This window comes from Eretmochelys imbricata, chromosome 10 (genome assembly GCF_965152235.1).
Source record: "Eretmochelys imbricata isolate rEreImb1 chromosome 10, rEreImb1.hap1, whole genome shotgun sequence".
NCBI classification, from domain to species: Eukaryota; Metazoa; Chordata; order Testudines; family Cheloniidae; genus Eretmochelys; species Eretmochelys imbricata.
This window is the reverse complement of record NC_135581.1, coordinates 22,893,758-22,916,235: the sequence shown is the minus strand read 5'-3', so window position 1 is coordinate 22,916,235 and position 22,478 is coordinate 22,893,758. Positions and strand designations below refer to the sequence as shown.

Here is a 22,478-nt window from a genome sequence, read left to right as displayed (position 1 = left end):
GCTTGTAAGGACCTGTACTTTCTACACCACATAGAAAATCATTATGAATCATCAGTAATATGAAAAGCTATCCTTTTAGTCAGTGAACCTGGTTGAAAAATATCACCTACCTCTAAATTTAGAGTGCTATTGTCTCCCCTGTGACCACAGCTGTGCTCTCCATGTATTCGTATGCAGTGGCTTTCCTGCAGAGCAATGCATAATGTGACATAGATTTATACAATGATATAAGAACACAATATTTCAAATGGAAATAATCTAAACAATTAGAGGGGAAATGTTGCACAGCAGAATGGAAAGAGGAAGCTTTGCACACTGCAAACAAAAACAAATTCCTGTTGGGTCAGTGACTCCTCTGATTTCAAATAAGGTAGGCCAATGAAGAGATGATCAGAATTGGATCCTTATTTTTCCAACAACTAGAATGATGACTTTTTTTTCTATTTGTAGTTATTTTTCTTACCCCACATTCCTAATTTATTATTTATCAATGGCATTTCATTCCAGTTCATGACACCTGTGCCTAATAAATAAATACTGCAATAAAATGTGTGCAACATTTTTCTGCTTTCTGTTCTCAAATAATATTCTACAGGTTAATCTCATCACACCCGTATCACCATTTCCTTCCAAGGAGTTACAATAGCAAATGGATTTGGTCCTACATGATTAAGAATATAACCATGCTCCAGGGACACGATGCATGACACCCTACAAGGTGTGGACTGGCGACAGATCAGGGCAGGGATGGTACAGGTGTAATGAAAGGCACACAGTTTGACCCTCTGGAGAATGGAGGCAACGCATAAGTAGAGAAAATGATAGTAAACTAAGCAATAAAAACACGGGTTTGCACTATTTCCAGAGAACATAGATTATCCTATACTCCAATGCCAGATTTGCTGATTTTGTATGGATAACTGACATCCAGAGCCATGCCACTGTGCCTGTTTAATTGAACAAACCACAGAATTGAGTCATCCTAGTCAAAAAAGAAATGGAATTGGTGCTTCAGTGAGAGTTTACTGCCAATTACATTGTAGCATAATTCAATTTTTCCAGTTTTGTTGGTGACTCCAGGAGAGACATTGTCAGCATCTGTCAAGGCTGATTCTTCACTCTGGCACTTCGAGTGCAGAAGGTGGGGGACTGCAAAGATTTTAAAAATTAATACTTGCCACTCCAGGCTTGTAGTAAACTCGCAAGGTTACAGCTTTTCTCTGATCTTGGCTTGGTAAATGCTGCCACCACCCAAGTGAAAAACTGCCTCTTGCATATCCTGGAAAAAACTCACTTGGGAAGTTTTCCCTGAGGCCCCTCAGCTTTTACACACACACACACACACCGGGGAAGCCAAGAAAGAAAACAAAAAAAGAGAAACCCAGATGTTGCCACCAGCTAATTGAAAAACATACGCACAACCTCTTAGGACGCCAAAAATCCAATCCTGTTCTTAAAAAAAAAAACGTAAATTTTATTAAAAACAAAAGAAAGAAAATACATCTGGAACTTAGGCTTCTGCTAGATTTTAAATAGAGCAACTGAAAAGGGTTAAACACCAGGAATGGCTCCCTGGGGTCCAGCTTAACGTTACAAAATAAAATAAAAATACCCAAGCTTAGCACAGAGGAATCCACAAGCCAAAATAAAGAAATAAACCTGATCGCATCTATCTAAACATTCCCTGTCCCAATGAATCATTCTAGGTATGAAAGATGATTTTTCATACCTGGTCCAAACTTTTTACAGCATTACCGCTGACCCTGTCTCTTCAGCCCAGAGAGAACAACAGACAAAGGAAATGCTTTTGTTCCCCCAATTTTAAAAGTTCTAGCCTTCTCATTGGCTCTTTTGGTCAGGTGCCCACTCCCTTTCCTTTACCAAGAGACTTTTTAACCCATTACAGGTAAAGCAAGCAGAGAGCAGCCACCAAGAGGGACTTTATAGCTAACTGGCTGGCTGGGTGTCCATAAAAGGAAGCTACCCCTCCCTCCCTTCCTTTATCACAGCATCAAAAATAGGAAATAATAGCACAATGCTCTGTGGCAACCTGGCCATACTAACAGTTTCAGAGGATCTCCTTAAGCTCTTAAAGGTGGGAACTAAACAGTTTTTTTCTGGCATCCATCCATATACCTTTACTGGGAATTCTCCATCTCAATTACAAGGTTTATTGAACATGGTGGCATGCTTCTCCGGCTACTTTTTTGTATTCCTGCTATAGATCAGTGCTGGAGTAGGGTAGTGGAGTATATTTATAGGTCTTCTATTTGGTTTTACACCTTAGAGGTCAGATCCCCTGGGTTTTTGCAGTTCCTACTCAGTCCACTTGCTGGGTATTGAATGTCATCTAAGGTTGGCAAAAAAAATTTTGGTGTATTTCCACATTTTATCCCATTAAATTGTAAGCTGTGCAGGGCAGGAACTATCTGCTACTTTGTGTTTGTACAGTGCCTTGCACAACGGGAACGCACTCTTTGTTGGCCCTTAAGCACTACTGTAAAAACATGTTAAATAGTAAAAATAATGTTGCATTACAAGGGATCTGTGATCTCACCAACAAGTGGCAGCAAAAAATAGATGTATTGGCTAGGAAATACAGTAGAAATACCAACTTTTCCACCATGCAGGACTGGTTACAGAGAGCTTCTCTTGTTAAATTCATGCATAACAGCTACACAGCTCTGCAATATTTTGTCTTGGAAGCATGGACTGCACGCATTTCATGAGTCTGTGCAAAATACCAGACAGATCTCATCTCCATGAGGTTCCATACAGGTGTATACCCCTACATTATACCCAAATGAATGAAGCAATCAGATCATTCTTGTTCTCAAATACAAAAGCAATAAACACCAGTGGCTGATTCATGGAAGGTATTACACTGTAAATCTGAGTAAACTGACCATGCACCCTGAGTTTGGAGCATCCATATTTTTCTATCAGATTTTTTTCTCCTATCAGATATTTCACTGTAAAACTAAAAGCCTCCTTTACGCAGTCTTATTCTCAGCCTTCAGTAGATTGAATCATGGAATTTATTGGTGATTTAATGAAACATACTAAAATAGTTTGAAAAAAAAGGGGAAATGAAAGAAGTTTAGAGCATATCAGCTTGTCTGTTTGTTTTGTTATTTTATTTTTGGAGGGGGAAAGGAAAGGCTGAATGCCATGGCACTTGGTGGACAGCAGTCTATATTTCCATCCACCCCCCTCAAATGTAATTAGCTAAAAGAAAATCTTCCCACCATCCACACCAAGTCCCTACTCACTGGAGGAAATTAACAGTAAGCCTTTTGGAGTAAAGAGCAGAGTGATGAGAAGAGGATTAGAGGCAGAACTTTGGGGAGAGCAGAGAGCAGACGGACTAACATCAGGCTCACAGAAATTCCATGTCACATTATTTCCCACCAACGTGCTTTTCATTTATGACTCGAAGCCCTTCTTTGTTCTACCAAATATAGCCAGCAAGCACCAGCTGTCATAAAATCATATCGATACAATTATTAAAATACTATTGAACTGGCTGCTTTCTTAGTTTAGAGAAAATTACTCTGTGGCTTTTCATAGACCAGACTGAAGCCTTTCTAATGGAGTGCCCCATTGTTCACTTACATCACTTCTGTACAAAGTACTGTCATTATGGATTCATTGTTTATATCTTCACAATGTTTAATAGTAATGGCATGTCTCTGCTTAGATCTCACATGCAGTTCAAGTGCCTGTTTGGTTAAGGCTAACCGTTAAAATTTCCCTCCACAGAGATGAATATCAATGACAGCTAACTAGCTTAGATTTTTATATAACACCTGCCAGTGGATCTGAAGTAATGTTACAATGCCAACTGAAATTAGTGGAGAGAGTCCCATTGACTTTGATAGGCACTGGATTGGGCCCTAAGCACTGGTTTCGATATATAAATCTCATCTTTTCTTCATCCAGAAAGTTTAAATGATATTTAAAACATTTCATATGTACATTATACTACAGACTTTGGGCTTTGTTACATTCTTTTATATAATTAGCTGCAAAAGTCATACAAGTCAGGTAGTTAGCTTAAATTCTGCCTATACCCAGTATGTGGAAAAGTATGTAGTGATGTGGCAGGACCCTCCTGTTTTTCTGCATTGTACATTCAGTCTAGTTACATGATCACATACTCTTTCCAAAATAATACAATAATATATTTATATGGACTAATATGAAGGAGGCCACTTGCCATAGTTCAAATTTGAATACATAATGTCTAATCAAATCTGCAGAATATATGGTACTTATATGAACATACACGACATTTTCATATTTATTCTTTGCTTTATAAAAATAGCTCCTTAGCGATCAGTGGGTGAGAACAGATGTTAGCAGTAAATGAGTTAGCTAGGAAGTCTGTAAAAAGAAGAATTCTGTTCCAGTCTGGAAACATTTTCAGCTTGAGTGGGTCTTTTTCACTTTGAGTGACTCCTTCCTCTTCACTTGTTGATGTAAATTCTGTTTAAAGTTTTGTAAAGTAAAACTACTCCTCGGTCAGATTCTGTAGCTGGACTACACTGGCTAACTCTGCACATTTTCTAAGCCCTCCCTCACTCTATCTATAACATGACAAAGACATTTTTTCTTAAAACCAGTCTTGGCAAACTGCGGGTGAACGATTCCCAAGATCCAACTAAAAAAAGAAAAGGAGGACTTGTGGCACCTTAGAGACTAACAAATTTATTTGAGCATAAGCTTTCGTGAGCTACAGCTCACTTCAGCTGCTACTCTGAAACAAGATCCAACTGACATTGGAGACAGTTTAGTCCACCAGTACCCAAAAACATTTTCATGACACAAAACTGGAGTTTGAGGTAACACGTAGGTCACATACATACTCCCACCTTCTCCCCTACTCAGCACATATATGGCTTTTCACAATCCATCATAATTTCTCACTGACTCGCTACTGTGTTAGGCCTTTCAGACCACCAGGCTTGGATCCTGCTTTCATCTGCCCATACAGATGGAACAAACCCGTTAAAAAATCTCCAGCTCTGCAATGCATACTAGAACTAAAACAACAGATTGACTGGGTGAAAAGTCGATACACTGCGTCAACCCACTTCGCTTGCAAATTGTATGGAATAAGGACAAATCAGAGTTGTTACCGTAAGCTGCTAACGTTTCATGTTTCGCTGTCCCTAAACTACGTTATCGCTTTCATGACTGCAGCTGGCCTGTGTTATGATCTTCTTTGACAGATATTCAAACCAAAGCAGAGCTTACCCATGAATGTAGAATGATTACTGATCTCTAAAAAGCTCAGAGGAACAGTTTACAACACTACACACAGTATTTTGTATTACTGATTAAATGGTTCACTATGTAACTACCTAAGAACACTAGGAAATCATCCAGAGCAATTTTCCCTGCCCCATTGATTTCCTGATCAAGTGTCATCAGTAAATGTTTTGGAAAAGTTCCTACAGTGAATAATCTATCCCTCTAACACCTTCTTTATTTGCAGCAAGCCTTTGAAATTCAGCAGAGGGAAAGCACTTTGGCTCGAGAAATGCCTTTCCTGTCCATGAAAATTCCATTCAGGTTTGGCTGAGATATAAACAGAAAATAAAAGTCACCATTTCCTGCTGTAGCTTCTATTCCTCAGGAAAACTTTGGTAGCATGCCAAAATAACAGAAATAGACCAAGCTACGGCTAGCCCAAAGCAGCTTCAGCCATGGATGCTGCACCAGAAACCGACAGATTACCTGTAGCCGTGGGGCATGGGAGGGAAATCAGTTGAGTTCCCTGTATGCAGCACATGGTCCTGGGGAGCCATCTATCCTCTGCGTGCACCACATGGGGCAAAACCTCCCCCAGCTTCTGGGGGGTGGGGAGTAGGGAGGGAGGGAAATTATGTGAACCAGATACTCCAGACAACCTCTGGAACCCAACACGTGGCCAGGCATCCCATCCCACATCCTAGGATAACTGCCTTTTCCTGCTGCTAGCAAATGTATTTAGTCCTGTAGCTCCAAGTGGTAGAACGTATCAGAGGGGTAGCCATGTTAGTCTGGATCTGTAAAAGCAGCAACGAGTCCTGTGGCACCTTATAGACTAACAGACATATTGGAGCATAAGCTTTCATGGGTGAACACCCACTTCGTCGGATGCACGTGATGCAAGTGGTAGAAGCGTGTGCTGCAATGCTGAAGGTTTAGAGTTCAAATATAACTGATGTCTGAAGCTGGGGGTAATAGGGTCCTTTATAAGACAAAGCCTCTAATATTATCAGGACCATCCCAATATTAGGGGCTTTGTCTTGCATAGTATCCTGCCCCTGCCCTCCCCCACCATCCTGATTTTTCACACTTGCTATCTGGTCACCCTAGCTGGCACAGCTAAAGAGATAAAACAAAACAAAAATCATTTTAGGAAATTACATACAAAAACTAAAATGATTTACGTTGCAAAGACAAGCACTCAAATTAAGAAATACCAGATTTCATAGCTGCCTATTCAACTTTAATTCTGCCCTTTTGTATATATGCACTGACAGTTTTCAGTTATATCATCACATACTGTTTTCTTCCCACAGGACCCCTTCCTCATTCAGTGCACAGGATAGACATGCAATACTACTGTAAACTTGGCATTTCCTAACTCAAGGGCTTGACTTTGCAATCTACATTTTCTTTTAACATAGATTACTGTACTTAATAGTATAGTCAGTTAAGTATGGTGATTGTTCTTTCTTTGATTACACATGGTCATAATGAATTACAACCAGTGGGATACCAGCATTATTGAAAATGACCAGGGTGGAATACAACTTTGAATGACATCCAATGGAAAGAACAAGGAGTCATTGCCCTGAAGAAAACATACCCAAACCTAAGTTCAAATAGGCTATGACTCAGGTCTCTGCCTATTCTGCTTATGAGAAGCTTCTGGAGCAATCAGAACTGTGTTTTCTCTGTTTGGAAACAAAACCGGGAAGACAGATGTCTTCTCATCCATCTACCCTAGCATTGCCAATTTTGCTACTGTTAAGGCACCAGTGATGAGTTAAGCAGACATTTGGTGCTGTTATTTGGCATGTTATCTAGATCTGCTTTTTCTTCTGAAAAAAGACTGGCTTTGAAAACAAGCAACATTCCAAATGTCGGAGAGGGATAGGCTGGAGAGAAAGTACACCTCAGCTTGAGGTCTCACCAACACAAGAAAGTTGCACAGCTTTAACTTCAGTTTAAAATCACACCTGATCTAATTAAATCAGTGCAAATCTCAGTGTGGAGGTGTGCATTTCAGTTTAAGAATGGCTTAATTCAGTTCAGTTTAAACTGATTTCTAAGGTAATAGTTTAAAGTTGCCCAAGTCCCATTTTCAAAAGTGATTTGTTCTTAAGTGACTTGGGCAGCTTTGAAAATTTTACTTAGTCTAAGCTAAGCCAAAATAAGTGTCCACTCAATCTCTTGCACTGCTCTAAATATTTAAAATTACAAGTTAAACTAGTGCAACCAACCCACTTGAATTGTCATCTGGGGTACCTTACATAAATGGAACAGGAGGTTCTCTCTTCCAATTTTGTTCTTATGACAAATCATTGTAGCTCTCTTTTCATGAGTCTGGTCAGGCCATACCTCATTTACTGTGAAATTTCGACTAAAACCAAAAAATCAATTCCCCCAGAGTTTGGGGAGATGGTTCAGGACTGGTATCTAGTGCTGCATGCCACACATGGGTCTGATGCTTTACATTCCTCCAAACGTCATAGATTCCTCATTCTGGAGGAGCAAAACCGCTTCTGCTAATACACATAAAAACTTTATAAACACTTGTACCCTTCTAATTTTAGCAGCAGTTGTTCACATTGATCCAGGCTGAAATCTCACAATTTAAATCCTCCCGTTTTCTTCACCACAGATTCCCTTCTCTCACTGGCACCAGAACCAGGGCTGCCAGGGGGCCATACCTCCCCTCCCCACCTTTTTAACAAAAGAAACACATGCACTGTGGGAAAAACACAATCGTACGTTAAAGGCAAAGATGCACTCTGAGATCAGATCGGATGCATTCCTAAATATCCACTGCAATCCTAGATAATTGTGTAATCGTGTGATCAAAATTGCATTAAGTTTACATTTTTGTTTAATAGATATCGTATTGCATTTATCTGCTACAGCCTGTTGATGGTGTTTGTTAGGTTTCCTAAAAATATATTTTTATTTAATTTATTTTATATGAAACATTAGAAAAAATCATTTTATATAGTAGCTCTTATCTGGGGACACATTTACCTCCCTTCAAAGTTGTTTATTATTTATTTTTGACATATTGATGCCTTTTTTCAAGGAGATTTACAATTTAGGGTTACAATTGTTAAAATATGCATTGTATATAAACAAGGAAGATTCGATTGTAATGTTACAAAACTGCAAGTTACAGTTCAATAATGAAGAGTGCAATATTAATAAATAGTGGAGTATATGCAGTAAATGCAAGTGAAGTACAATATATGAAGTGCAAAAATGAAATGCAGTCTTGATGTTTAGAACTAAAGTCTTGGGGTTTTTTGTTTGTTCATACTATAATTATATCTTAAATATTATAACATGGCTACATGTTGTATTCCGGTTATTTATATTACAGTTGTACTCTGTGGGATATTTAAGTAGTATTTTAATTCCCCTCCCACTTTGGCCTTGGCTCCCTCCTGCTTCTGTAAAAGGTTCCAGGGCCCTTGCCCTCTCTCTCATTCTGATGTTATTTTCTGCAGTGATGATGGAAGCATTTCCTTCTCTTTTTTCTCTGCAGGTCTGTAGCCTGTCTCTTATTTAGTTGGCCTTTTAACATGTTTTTCTTTTTTACTTTCCTCACTGTTCTTTCATAGAGGTATAATCTGGAGCCAACAGATGTTCTTGTGTAGTACTGGAAAACAATGGGCTAAGAGTATTAACAAAATTCCTTCATTTATTGATGTCTTTGTAGTAATAATAGCATATGAAGTTCAAGAGTTTTCCCTCCCCTCCTTTGCGTGGTCTCATTCCTTCAATTAGAAGCCAGGGTTTGAACAAATTCTACATCACTTGAATACAGATGTGGGAACTAAGTGTCAAATTCTTCTTGGTTACATCAGTGTAAATCAGGAATAGCTCCACTAAAGTCAATGGGATTACTCCAGGCTTACAGTAGCATTGCAGAACAAAGTTTGGCCTCAAATCCTCTCTCCCTGCTCTCGCGTTCCCATGCTTTTATTCATAGCAACTTTATCATTCACAGCCCACCCCAAGAGTGTTGTAAAGTAGTCCCGGAATCTAACAACAACAAAGTGCCTGTTCTAACCTAGCTTATAGGGTGGCTTGTTGTGTGAGCCTAAAAATGCCTCAGCCTTGTAAATGGCTTCTGCTAGAGTATTTATTCCATGAAAATGGAGGGCCATAGTACCCTCACTCTTGGATGCATAGGCAGGGCTCTCAGCTGAAGTCCATGTGAGCTGCTTACAAAAACAGAATCTAGCCCTGGAACTAAAACCTACAGTAAAGGCTGTATGACCCAGGCTAACAAGAGCAAGGCAATTCCATATGAAGCCTGAAACAGCTGTTAAGTTACGTCCCTCCCTCCATGTCCCTTTCATCATTATGATAAGGACTGCAGGTAGGGGTGAAAGTAACTTAAAGGACTTACCAGTACACCAGAGTCCCGAGCAGGGGATGGGGCCTCAACCAGAAGGGGTGGGGCCTTTAAATCCCCAGGCCCTTTAAATCAAGATTTAAAGGGCCCAGGGCTCCAGTTGCGGTGGCAGCTGGGAGCCCTGGGCCCTTTAAATCACCCTCAGAGCTACCAGCTGCAGAGGCGGCTGGGAGGCTTGAGGGCGATTTAAAGGACCTGGAGCTCCGGCTGCCTCTAGCACAGCGGAGGCCCGGGCCCTTTAAATCGCTGACAGAGCCCCGGGGGCTCTTGGCTGCCACTGCTACCCCGGGGCTCAGGGCTCTGGTAGAGATTTAAAGGGCCTGGGGCTCCCCGCAGCGGACGGAGCCTGGGCCCTTTAAATCACCGTCCGAGCCACCTCTGCCACCCAGGGGCTCTGGAAGTGGGGCTCTGGTGGCTATTTAAAGGGCCCCAGGCTGGCCTGGGGAAGCCAGTTCGGTACGGCATACCAGCTCTTGGCGGTATGCCATACCAGACCGTACTGGCTTACTTTCACCTCTGATTGCAGGAGTATGGTATCAGTGCAGACTGCAGCAACTGTATAGCCGATGATCACCGGAGCAGGGAGGACAGACTGCCAGGGAATTAAACACTGAACATGAGGTGTAATTTCATATCCTTGTCATAGTTGGCTTGTGCCACCTTCTTACGGCTACTTAACTGACTGAACTGCATTTTCATTAAACAGCGTTAGTTGCAAAAAAACTAGCATATGAGATCTGACAAACCATAAAAACCTATCAATTTCTCTGATTTTTAAATACATTTTTGCTGATTGAATTGACTCACTGATTTGTTTTAATATGTATCTAGTCCATTCTTCAAATCTATTGCCTTCCCCCAAACAGTTCTATTCGAGTGAATTGAAACAGTGATTCAAGATTAAAGCCAGACTGACTCCAGTTGTATGGAGCGTCGATTGCGTAGCAGGTGCCACCTAAATAGGGAGCACAGAAGGTGCATTTGGTGGATTGAGTGTGGCGTAATATCAGTAACCCTAGACAGTTGTGTTGCAGCAGGCTACCCCCCTTTGTATTTTGAGATGTTAGTGCATGATGTGACCACCATGTAGCCAAGCAGAGTAGAACATTCGGGCTCCTTTTGTGTGTCCTTTACTTCCATTCCAGTTGACTATGATGAACCAGATCAATCCAGAGAGCCAGCTCCCCTCCACTTCTCTGGCAGCATAACCTTAAACAGGTGGCAGTGGCGGATTCCCTTTGCACAGCGGAATTGGGCCACCACTGTGACTCCTATGCTACCTCCACCCCACTCAGCCTGTGATGTAGCTGTGTATCTGGGGGAAAGGGGCTGGCATGACCAAGATGTCTATACCCCAGTGATCCCTAGTTGCTGGAATGGCCCTGGCTGGTTCCAGGGGCAACCAGGTGAAAAGCAGAGCAGCCCTGAGGCTGGCCTACTTTACACTGGGGCTGGGCCAGCAGCTAAATGGCCCCTGAATCATGTGAGATGTAAAGTGGCTTAAAGCCACCTTTGCAAAGATCCCTTCTGAACTCCAACAAGTGCAGCATGGAGGTGGACCCCGAGATGTGGGCGAATATCCTCACTAATCACCCTCTCCCTTTGCTCTTTTGCCTATTCCTTCACTTAACTCTGTACCCTAGTGTTTGGAGGCTAAATCAGGAGAGCTAACTATGCAGCTAGTCTGTCATTCCAGTATTCTCACACAGTGTTCCCAAAATCATTCACCTCCAATCTAGACTTTAAAAATGTTGTACTCCTTTTCCAAAGTGAAATACACTAATGTTACTGGAAGTCTGTCTGTCAAGGGTGCTCAGCTTTTGTATGAGTATTTTTTGTCATTACATCTAAAGACACGATAATAGGACCTCCAGCAAAACCTGATGCCAAGAACATCTTTGCAAGTCTCCTTAAGGGTAAGCTCCTTAGGGAAGGGGCTGTTTTTTAGTTCTGCATTTGTGCAGCACCTAGCACAATTGGATGCTGGTCCATGACTAAGGTCCAGCATTATCGTAATACAAATAATAAATAAGGGCAGGAGTTGGGGGAGACGAGAACCAGATCTCAATTTCACTCTCTTACCTGCACTACAGGCCTGAAAAGGTTAAAGAGTAGCAGGATTCAGCATTGATTCAAATGGTTTTTTTAATTCAAGTATTTGTACAGAAATTACTTAGCTTTGCAAAAACAGAGCCAGAAAAAAAAAACAATTGTGACTAAAGGAAACAGACATAATGGAGTAAAAGCATCACCATACAGAGGTGTGAAAAATGATCTGATATTGTAATGTTAAGTGAGGTTTATTCACAAAAGATCAAAATATCTTATGCTTGCCAACCACAATCTCATTCCTAACTGATACAATAAACTAGGAAATGTGTAAATTGTGCACCTCAGAAGTGTTTATCAGTCCACAGCAACACTGCTTAACACTTGCAGAATTTCACCCCAGACTTGGCTGTATTTCAGCGATGGGTGAAATGCTTTCTGTTGTCTGGCGAGCCTTTGGAATTGAAGGGCAATATATAAATGTAAGTCATTATCCTTGTTAATGGCTTTGCTATTCATTAAATCTCACATCACATCCACTGTGTTTAATTCCCCTAACAGCCATTAGACTCTTTGGCAGCAAGAAAGCATGAAGAAAGGGGACAGAGCTACAAAGCAGGAGACCGCAAAGAACTGGGACAAATGTCAAGAACACTTCAGCAATTTGAAGCTAAGCAAAGAACTGTAATGCAACAAAATGGTTTTAAACTCCTCCCCCACTTTCTAACCAAACATTTTAAAGTGTAGGAAGAAATGGTGACCCAATCCATATTGTACTCCTTGTCCTATCTTCATTTTACAAATTAAATTTTCTGTTGGGTCTGTTGTGCTTCATCTCTGAGAAAAGACAAGCAAATGAAGTTTGTAAGGAGGTGCTGCCAAAATCCTAATGAGCTGCATTCCCAATTTATTGAATGAGAAGCTAACATTTTCCCATATAAAATAATATGGGCAGGGAGAGATGTAAGGCTAAGTTTGGTCTGCCAACAATAGCAGCATCATTGCCTGAGCTACACCAGCAGCCAAGAAGCTTAGAGCACGCTGGTGTGAACAGTAAAAAGAAGCATTGTGTCATTCACAAGAGAGACAGTCAGAATTGCAGAAGCACATACAAAAAAGGATTAGACATCCTCACACCAACTGCACAAGGCACCATTCATCCCAGCTGGAAAAATAAACTAGTTTCACCCAGAAACAAAACAAAGCAGGATTTCCGGAACAAGACAAAGCTCAGGGTCTCTGACACTGAAGATAAAATCTAGACTATTGGACAGCAGTGATCTAAAACTTGGATTTAGAAAGAGTACATGATGCTCCCTTTATTAGTTCATGGGACTGTGGAAACATTTCATATGTAAAATGGTAACCAGAAGTCTTATGCACGCGCACGCACACACTCTTACTTATTTGCTACTTTAATTAAACTCTGTAGGAAAACTTAAGATCTGTCACTTTCCTGGTAGCATCCATTCCTTATGGGACACACCATTCAAGGACCATATAAAACTTCAAATGAAGCTGAGTCAAAAAGCAAAATCCACAGGAGTTATCTATAAGAGGTTATGCTTCTGCACTACCTTTTCTAAAAGCTTCCTTGTGTACAGGATTGCTAATAAAACAGAGAGCCTATTGTGACGCTGTAGGGAATCTGGGGGACACTTGAGGATATTATGAATATTAATATTGTAAAATTGCAATGAGTTATGCCAGATATGCCATGTAAGATATCTGAAAAAATGTTATGATTTGCCAAATATGATAATCTCATGTATATGTTTGTATCACTTTTGTATTATGCGTTATAGATATGTATGTATGTCTATATTTCAAACTTGAGCTATGCTTCTGAGTGACACCCCCAGACAGTTTGGCATCAGAATGGCCTAGCCTGCTTGATGGCTCATTAAGGACCATCAGCTATGCACCTGACCCATTGAGAGAAGGCAGAGGATACACCTCATGACTCAGCAAGGCATGCATGGACATGCCTGTGGACAGAAAAGGCTTCCAAGCCATGTGCTAGGCATCTTGTGTTTGAAACAAAGGAAGCACAAGCCACCTGGCAAAAGACTATAAAAGGCAGCTGCATCTTCTCGATTTTGTCTTCAGTCCTGCTTCTTACCTCTGGAGGAACTTTGCTACTAACTGAAGCTCTGAACAAAGGACTGAATGACCCATCCAAGCTGTGGGTGTATTCCAGAGGGACTTTCAAGCCAACAAACTCACCAGTACTGCTAGGTATATGGACTTTGAAGTCTTTGTATGTATGTGACTGTTTTACCATTTAACATCTCTCTTCTTGTTCTTTCTTTTTTCTTTATAATAAACCTTTAGTTTTAGGCACTAAAGGATTGGCTAGCGGCGGGATATTTTGGGTAAGATCCAAACCTACACTGACTTGGTGATGTGGCTGATCCTTTCTGGTCAGAAGAACATTTTTGTATATGTGAGCAGAGTTTAAAATAACCCTATTGCGTATCTTAAATAAGGGCCTGCTTCCACGGATGTCAGTGGGCTCTAGGTAGCATTCCTTTGTGCTAGGAAAGATCTAGAATACAGATTGACCCTAAAAAAATCAATGGCTATATTAGCTGAGTGAGATAAAGAATTCTTACCTCCCTCAGTTTATTGCATGCTCCTCATCTGGATAGTCCTGAACGAAAAAAACTCTTGTGAACTTGGCATTCACATTCACATGTTCTTAGAGCTTTACAAAAATCTTCAGCATTCTTCAGTGATCAAGGAGAGACACAAAGTCTTATCTCCCTACCAATGCTAGGCAACAGTAACAGACCACAGATGTTGCATTACATCAGTGTTTACAGTAGATAAAGCCTAAAATAGAAATGTACATCTCAAATCTGCCACTTTCCTCTTTACACTACACTCGCATTTTCCCTGGTGTTCTACAAGTCTAGTCGCAGTAGAACTATCAGCCCTGAAGCTGTTAAACCTTCTCAGGGTTATTTTGAAGATGGGCAGCTCTGATACTACATTTTAAAAAGTTCTCATTTTTTATCAAATTGTTTATCCAGCAAAACAAAAAATTACTTGTATTAGCATTAAATCATAGGCCTTGCTAGTATCAAAACCCTGCTGGAAAATATATATGATACAGTTCATTCCCTAAGTTTTCAGATTAATAAAATTGTAATTTAAAATTAGTCACAGTTGCAAAGTGTTGCTGTCAGAGTCTCTACATGTTGTTGGACAGGGCTTTATGGATGCTGGGGAACTTTAAAATTCGCTTCCTGATCCTAGACTTTGCTCCACAATACTATGAGCTGGGTGAATAATTTAAAAATGCTCTGTGAATGTTCACTTAAAATATTAAATTAATTCACTGTAGTCGTATCTATGCCCCACTGAATATTTGCACAAGGCGAACAGTCCAATTTACTAGCACAACATCCATAGAAAGGAAATTTCAAACCAAGCTTCAATATGTTGGAAATGCGTGCACATTCATTGAATTATGGAACAAATGCCATGAGACTCACCTGATCAATCACAATTAAGCAACATAGCTCAAATTTGGAGAAAGTGGTAAATCCATTGAGAATTTTTGAATAAATACAAATATAAAGGAAATCACACACTGTGTGCAGAAACAGGCTAAATTCAGATCAGCTTATTGCAATTCTCTTCCTCAGGTCTTCCGTTAATATATTCCTTTTATGTTCTTGGTCCAATAACAGTGTGGCATGAGCTTTCTATCTACACCAAAATCTTTTGATAGTTGAAACAATAACACATCTTCCTACAAGTATTTATAATCAGGACCCTGTCTATTCATATTCCCTCCCCTCTCTCATCATACTGTGTAGTGGGAGAAGAAACTAGTCATGGAACAATATCAAAGGCTTGTAGAAAAAGTCAACTTTATGTGCCCCACCATTTTATTCACTCAAAGGGAATTTTTACATTCTGACTGGACATATACAGAAAGACCCTATTCCATTAGTGGAATATTTTTTTACCTTACTGTCTTTCCAATTCAGCTTTCAGTAGTAGTTCACCATTTGAATGTACATTTGTAATGGCCAGTCTCCTGGAATGAATGTGAATTTAGGGATTTCTCCACAATCATTAACATCAGCATATTTATTTGTCTCTTGCATTCAAACTTCTGAGCAAATCAGAGGTTGTTTATAAACAGAGCTTCTAGTTAGTATTTCTAGTTAGTCATTGGACTGTCAAGATCTTGACAGTTTCACCATCAAGATCTTGACAGTCCAAAGACTAACTAGAAATATTTTTTGCTCCTAATTATTGCAAATATAGCATTCATTCCCATATTCAAGCACTGTCCTCAGTTGCACCTATTCAGTACCCATTGCTGGGGTTGCATACTTGTAACTGAGGGCAGAATTTGAACCAGCTTGCTCCCACAGAAATCAATGATAAAGTGGCCACTCACTTCATTGGCAGCAGAACTGGGGCACTAGATTAGACTCCTTATCTTCACTATTCATGGGAGATGTGGGTGAGGAAGAGGCACTGCTAATGCTAGCTACAAATATTCCAGTGATGGCATTCCCACAGGAAGAGGAAGGTCTTAAGATTTCTTTTTCAGCTATCAAAGCTACCAGCTGCTTTATTGTGGAGGAAGCTGTGGACACCACCGCTTCTTCCCCAGTTTCATTAATTTCAAATCTTAGCCATAACTTTGCTCAAGTAAAGAGAACAGGATTTAGCCAGTGCTCGCCCAGCTGGCTCATGACACCACCCACTGCATTTTTCTGTAAGCAAGCTGTCATAAAAATAAAGGGAAGGGTAAACACCTTTAAATCCCTCCTGGACAGAGGAAAAACCCTTTCACCTATAAAGGGTTAAGAAGCTAAGATAACCTCGCTGGCACCTGACCAAAATGACCAATGCGGAGACAAGATACTATCAAAGCTGGAGGGGCGGGGGGAAACAAAGGGTTCTCTCTCTCTGTCTGTGTGTTGTTTTTGCTGGGACCAGAGCAGGAATGCAGGTCAGAACTCCTGTAAAGGGTTAATAAGCAATCCAGTTACGTATGCATTAGATTCTGTTTTGTTTAAATGACTGATAAATAAGTTGTGCTGAATGGAATGTATATTCCTGGTTTTTTGGTCCTTTTGTAACTTAAGGTTTTGCCGAGAGGGATTCTCTATGTTTTGAATCTGATTACCCTGTAAGGTATTTACCATCCTGATTTTACACAGGTGATTCTTTTACTTTTTCTTTAATTAAAATTCTTCTTTTAAGAACCTGATTGCTTTTTCATTATTCTTAGGATCCAAGGGTCTGGGTCTGTGTTCACCTATGCAAATTGGTGAGGATTTTTATCAAGCCTTCCCCAGGAAAGGGGGTGTAGGGCTTGGGGGGATTTTGGGGGGAAAGACGTTTCCAAGTGGGCTCTTTCCCTGTTATATATTTGTTAGACGCTTGGTGGTGGCAGCAATAAAGTCCAGGGACAAACGGTAAAATAGTTTGTACCTTGGGGAAGTTTTAACCTAAGCTGGTAAAAATAAGCTTAGGGGGTTTTTCATGTAGGTCCCCACATCTGTACCCTAGAGTTCAGAGTGGGGAAGGAACCTTGACACAAGCACTTGCAGGATCTGGCCCAAGTGTTCACTGTTGTGATGCTATAATGAAGTAGATTAGTGAGGAGCATGGTGCTGGAGTCAGCCTTCCTCACAAATCCTCCTCAAAGTTCTCCCACCACGTAACATGCTCCCCTAACACCTCTCTGTCTGGAGGAATTAGATTCCACTCTACCCTTCTCTCAATATTTTCTCACTGGCTGACTGCCACGCTCAAATTCTCAAGCTTCTTACCAACGCCTGCAGAAATTGATAGCATCCCTCTTCACATCTCCCTCTTTTCATTCCAGTTTAATTTTGACTAAATATTTTTAGTGCCTGTCAGAAAGAAAACTTGACTCAGACATTAAAACCACCAAAAAAGCAGTACAAGATGCTAATTTAATCCTAGATGTATAAGCAAAATTTTTCAGATACAAATGCTATTAAACTGCAGCTGCTAATGTTGCCAGTTTCACATACTTTCAAAACTACTTGAGCAGTTCTGTAACGATTAAGCAGACAGCCAGGCACAGACCCATGATATATCCTTAACTACACTGATGAACAGTACATTTGCCTTCTGTCAACCTCTCCAGTGCAAGAGTTGCAAACTGTACCTTATACACTAGTGAGGACCTATGTAGCCCAGGGAGATTAAACCTAGGTGAGTGTTGGTTGTATTTGCAAGGCATCTCTCTCCTGAGTTCTCTGCGTTGGCTTTAAATTATAACCCAGAGTTTATAGGAATTTCACAGACAAAAGCTGTCCAAGGGATGAGCTGAATTAGCACATTCTCCAGAAATCCTGAGCACACACCCTAACCAAACAGCACCACCTGCCTTGTACAGCTGTACTTCTCTTCCAAGTAGACTTTTCATCACTAGGGGACTACCTCAGGCTGGCATACCCCAGCCAAATAGCTTGATTTAACAGAACTCGGCTATTGGAACAAGACTCCTCCACATTCTATACCAGGGGTCTCAAACACGCAGGTTATTTTCTGCGGCCCGCCAGCTCCCCGCAGCCCCCCCAGCATTTACCTAGAGCGGCTCCGGCAGGCCCCATTCCCAGCCAATGGGAGATGTGGGGGGCAGTGCCTGGAGGCGTGGCCAGGGCAACACATAGACCCCTGTGCCCCCTCCCCCCACACAGAGAGGTTCCAGCCAGTTCCCGGAGCGGCGCAGGGGTGGGGCTGGCAGGCGGAGAGCCTGCCCTGCCCCCGGTGCGTGCCGGGCCGGAGCCCGCCCCCCGAATCCTTCCTGCATCCCAACCCCCTGCCGCACCCCACACCCCTCCTGCACACCGACACCCTGCCCTGAGCCCCCTGTCACACCCCAAACCCCTCCTGCACCCCAACTGCCTGCTGCACCCCACACCCCTCCTGCACCCCAACCCCCTGCCTGAGCCCCCTGCTGCACCCCTCCTGCACCCCAACCCCCTGCTCTGAGCCCCCTGCTGCACCCTGCACCCCTCCTGCACCCCTTGGGGGCGGAATTGGGGTGGGGATTTCGGGGAAGGGGTTAGAATGGGAGCAGGGAAGAGGTGGGGCGGGGCAGGGCCTCATGGAATGGGTGGGGTGGGGGTGAGGCCAGGGCAGCGGGGGGGTAGGGTCAGTGATGCGGCCCTCAGGCCAATGTACTAGTCCTCATGTGGCCCTCGTGGTCATTTGAATTTGAGACCCCTGATGTAGAGTATCTGCATTCGCTTGGTCTCAAAACTCAGTGATATTTATGAGGTACAAGTCCACTCAAACCCAATTAAAGATTCCCATTGCTGCAAACCAGAATAGCCATGTTTGCATAGTTCTAATCACCACAGACTCCAGGTCTTGCTATGACCACCTAACAATTGCACATAGATGTTACTATATATAGTGATGTTCACTTGAGGATCTCTAAATGCTTTATGCACTTAGGAACTTCCAAATACCACTGTGGATGTGCATATCACATTTTAAATATGAGGGACAGGGAGGTTGAGACTTGCTCATCATCAGGCATCCACACTCCAAGTCCTCAGTTCTAGCCAATAGACCTAGTGCCTACATGCCCCAGGGTGCCTTTAAAAGATAAACAACGGGGCAAACTCATTACATGTTAGAGCATTTTTGAAACAGCCCATACAGTTAGTGGCTCATGTTCTCAAAGATTTTCTGAAAAAGCAATCTAAATGAATTTACTTTTGTTCTTTAATATATCTTCCTGCAAAATGATTCTCTACCGACTTAGGGTATCTCACCGTGCTGGTGAGGCAAGTTACCCAAGTCTTTTTATGGAACCTGAAAGGTAATTAACTATTGCTCTGCTCTGAAACTGAGATTAAACAACACTCCAGCAGTAGACAGTGGTGCTGGAAATCAATTCCCTGTCTGACTAATTAGCAACAAGTCCACAGGCAGGGGCAGATTTCGAGTGAAGAAATGGGAATTAACTGTCTCTCTCTTACGTTAATATCCAATGAACAGTGTCTGCTAGACAAATTGCCTGTACTACCACAGTTCATAGGTTGTAGATGTCTTTTTTTTTTTTTTTTTTTTTTTTCCCGATCAGGATCCTTGGAAAGGATTTGGAGTAGAAAATATTCAGTTTTATTAACTTCTAAAAGTTTGGGCAGAATTTTGCAGAGTTCCGCACCGAGAGGGAGACTCTTCCCTTTGTGAAATCTTCTGTGGGTGACATTCAGATAATCTTTTAAGAATTAGTCCCTCCCCCTCCAACCTGGCAGTTCTTTAATCAGTGACCCTGTCTAGCGATCTCTTCAATAAGATTAATGACAGTACATTGCTAGTCAACAGCATAGTTGACACAGAGGATTGTGTGCATACACAACATATATTTCCTGCTGATGGGGGGTCCTCTATGTCCAATGGATTTACAAAGGGACTTCCGAAAATTCCCTAAAACTTTCTTCTCAAGCCCCTCACATGAAGGCCCATGGACTTATAGCTGAACAATGTTTGTCTCTGACATGGATTCTGACAGCTTCTGTATAGAACTTGGTCCCAATGGTAAAGCCCTCCCACCCAGGAGCGAAGTCCCTTTGAAAATCACACTCTGGGCAATATTTCCACCCCAAAAGCTCTCCTCTTTTTTTTATTTTTTATTTTTTTTGGAAAGCAGATCTTAAGAGGATTCGGCCTTTCATTTTCATTTGACAGACTCTGCTGCCATGTTCAAGTTTAGACAGCTGGATCTGAAGTAGATACTGTTTTCCTACTGTCTCTCTTGATGGGGACACTAATTTGTTGGCTTTAGGATTTAAACACTCCCCTCACATGTTTAGCTGGTTTCTATGCATACCCACATCTTCTGTTCTATCTATTTCTAGGAAATACAGTAAACTGATTCAAAAGCAACAAAGGTCTTCAGACGAATTATTTTCTTTTTAAAGTAGTTTCCTCAGCCTGGATATGGTTAAAGTCCATAACTGCACACAACCCAGGATATCTATATTACACTGTGTGATCTGCTGGGTTGATCATGAGCTTGGGTTAGAGATTTGGCTCTTATGCTTAGGCGGTGTGTGGCCTTGAGCAAATCACTCTACCCCTCTGGGTCTGAGTTTCTCCACCTGTAAATTGGGGTTAATACCTTGCAGGGACGTGTTGGGAGGATTAAGGTCTGGGAAGTACTCTGAACATGGAAAGTGCAATATAGGTACTGTCTTTATTAAGTGGTGCCTGAGGCAGCCCTACACTTTGTCTCCACAATCTTCCTTGCTGTGCTGCAAAGTTTCATTTTCCTTGTTTACTATGGTTAACGCTCTCTGGAAACTCATTCCCCTTGCTGCACCACCTGATGCTTATATGCTTAAAACAGCACCCAAAGACCACTGAAATATCAGTTGTTCCCCGGAGCTTGGGAGTCTTTGCTTTGAACCAGTTAATCACTCAAGAGCCTCTGATCTGATTGAACTTCAGGTTGGAGCAAAGGGGAAATCTGCTCTTCAGGGCAATATACAATCAGAGGTAAATCCTGCCTCTCTCTTGCAGAGGCATGACTGTGGCAGAAGGGATGTGTGTATGGGGATATGTCACAGGGTTATGCACCCTCTGGGTGTGGCAGAGCTCAGCTCTCCAAGGGCTCCCTGCTGTGCCAGCCACTAGGCTGCAGAGCTACTTCCCTGACACACTGCAGCTTAGGGAGAAGGAGGGAATCCTACATTCTCCTCCCTAGGGAGCACTCCAATACCCAATTCAGATGCTGCTGTTGTGCCCTGGGAAGAGCATTTTGCCTAATTCAGTTGGTTCTGTAGAGGTCTAGCTAGGAATGTTCTTTTCACTTGTACCACATTAAGTTCAGATCACAGCCTTATGTCTGTCTGATGGAAAGCAGTACATGGGAGCAGTTTTTAAATCTTGGACTTCAGATCAGATTCTGCTTCTCACTATATTCCATAGAATATTATGTTATACATGCTTATTGCAGGATTTATTTCTTTGAGCCCTGCAATAAGCACGTGTGACCTATTTTACCTCTAGGCAAGCTGCCTGAATTATCAGACAGATCATCTCTTGACTGCTACGTTCTACTTACATTTGAATCTACTGATTATTTGAAGACTGTTAAACAGTGTTGGCTCCTGTTTGTGCATAGCAATAAATTAAAAGATAATGGGACATATTTTAGCTTTGTTGAAATGAAATGGAAATATGATACAGATGAGATGGGGTAGTACTTTTTTGCCTAAGTATATTGTGCCAAGTGTACTGTCCTGTCAGTAGTGTGTGAAGACATGGACCTAAACACTGATTAAAAAACAAGTGTAGCTACAGGATTGAACATAGAATCAACCAACTCTGAAGGATGAGAATTCTAAACTGAGCCTGTAATGTAGTCAGAATTACTTTAAACTTCTACCAAAGTTAGAGACTTGGAAATTTGCTTTACCAGCAGTGACTCTTGGCAGAGAGAGTGCAGTGAACATATCCAGACCTTATGGGTAGATATTTAAGGCTAGTTAGAAGGCCTAGTCCTGTTGCTCATTCAGTTAAGCAGTCCTCCTGAACTCATCAGGACTGCTCAGATGTACCAAGGCTGCAGGCTCAACCCCAGAGTGTGCACTGCCAAATGAACCTCTTGTTCAGTATTTTGGTATGACTGATAAATTTCCAAACTTCAGAACATCTTGGTTTTTGATATTCGAGTAGCAGCTAGACACTAAGTCCCCAATTTAGCAAAGCACTTAAGCTCATGCTTAAATTCCAT

The 22,478-nt window shown here is 41.6% G+C and overlaps 1 long non-coding RNA gene across 1 annotated transcript in view; it reads right to left on the bottom strand.

Moving 5' to 3' along the window:
- Window positions 1-14,330: 14,330 nt before the first annotated feature.
- The window catches only part of LOC144271702 (uncharacterized), a 53,828-nt gene continuing 45,680 nt past the window's right edge, over window positions 14,331-22,478 (bottom strand). Inside the window, exon 5 of the long non-coding RNA XR_013347404.1 lies at window positions 14,331-14,369. This is a non-coding gene — a long non-coding RNA (uncharacterized LOC144271702). The remainder of the gene's footprint in view (window positions 14,370-22,478) is intronic.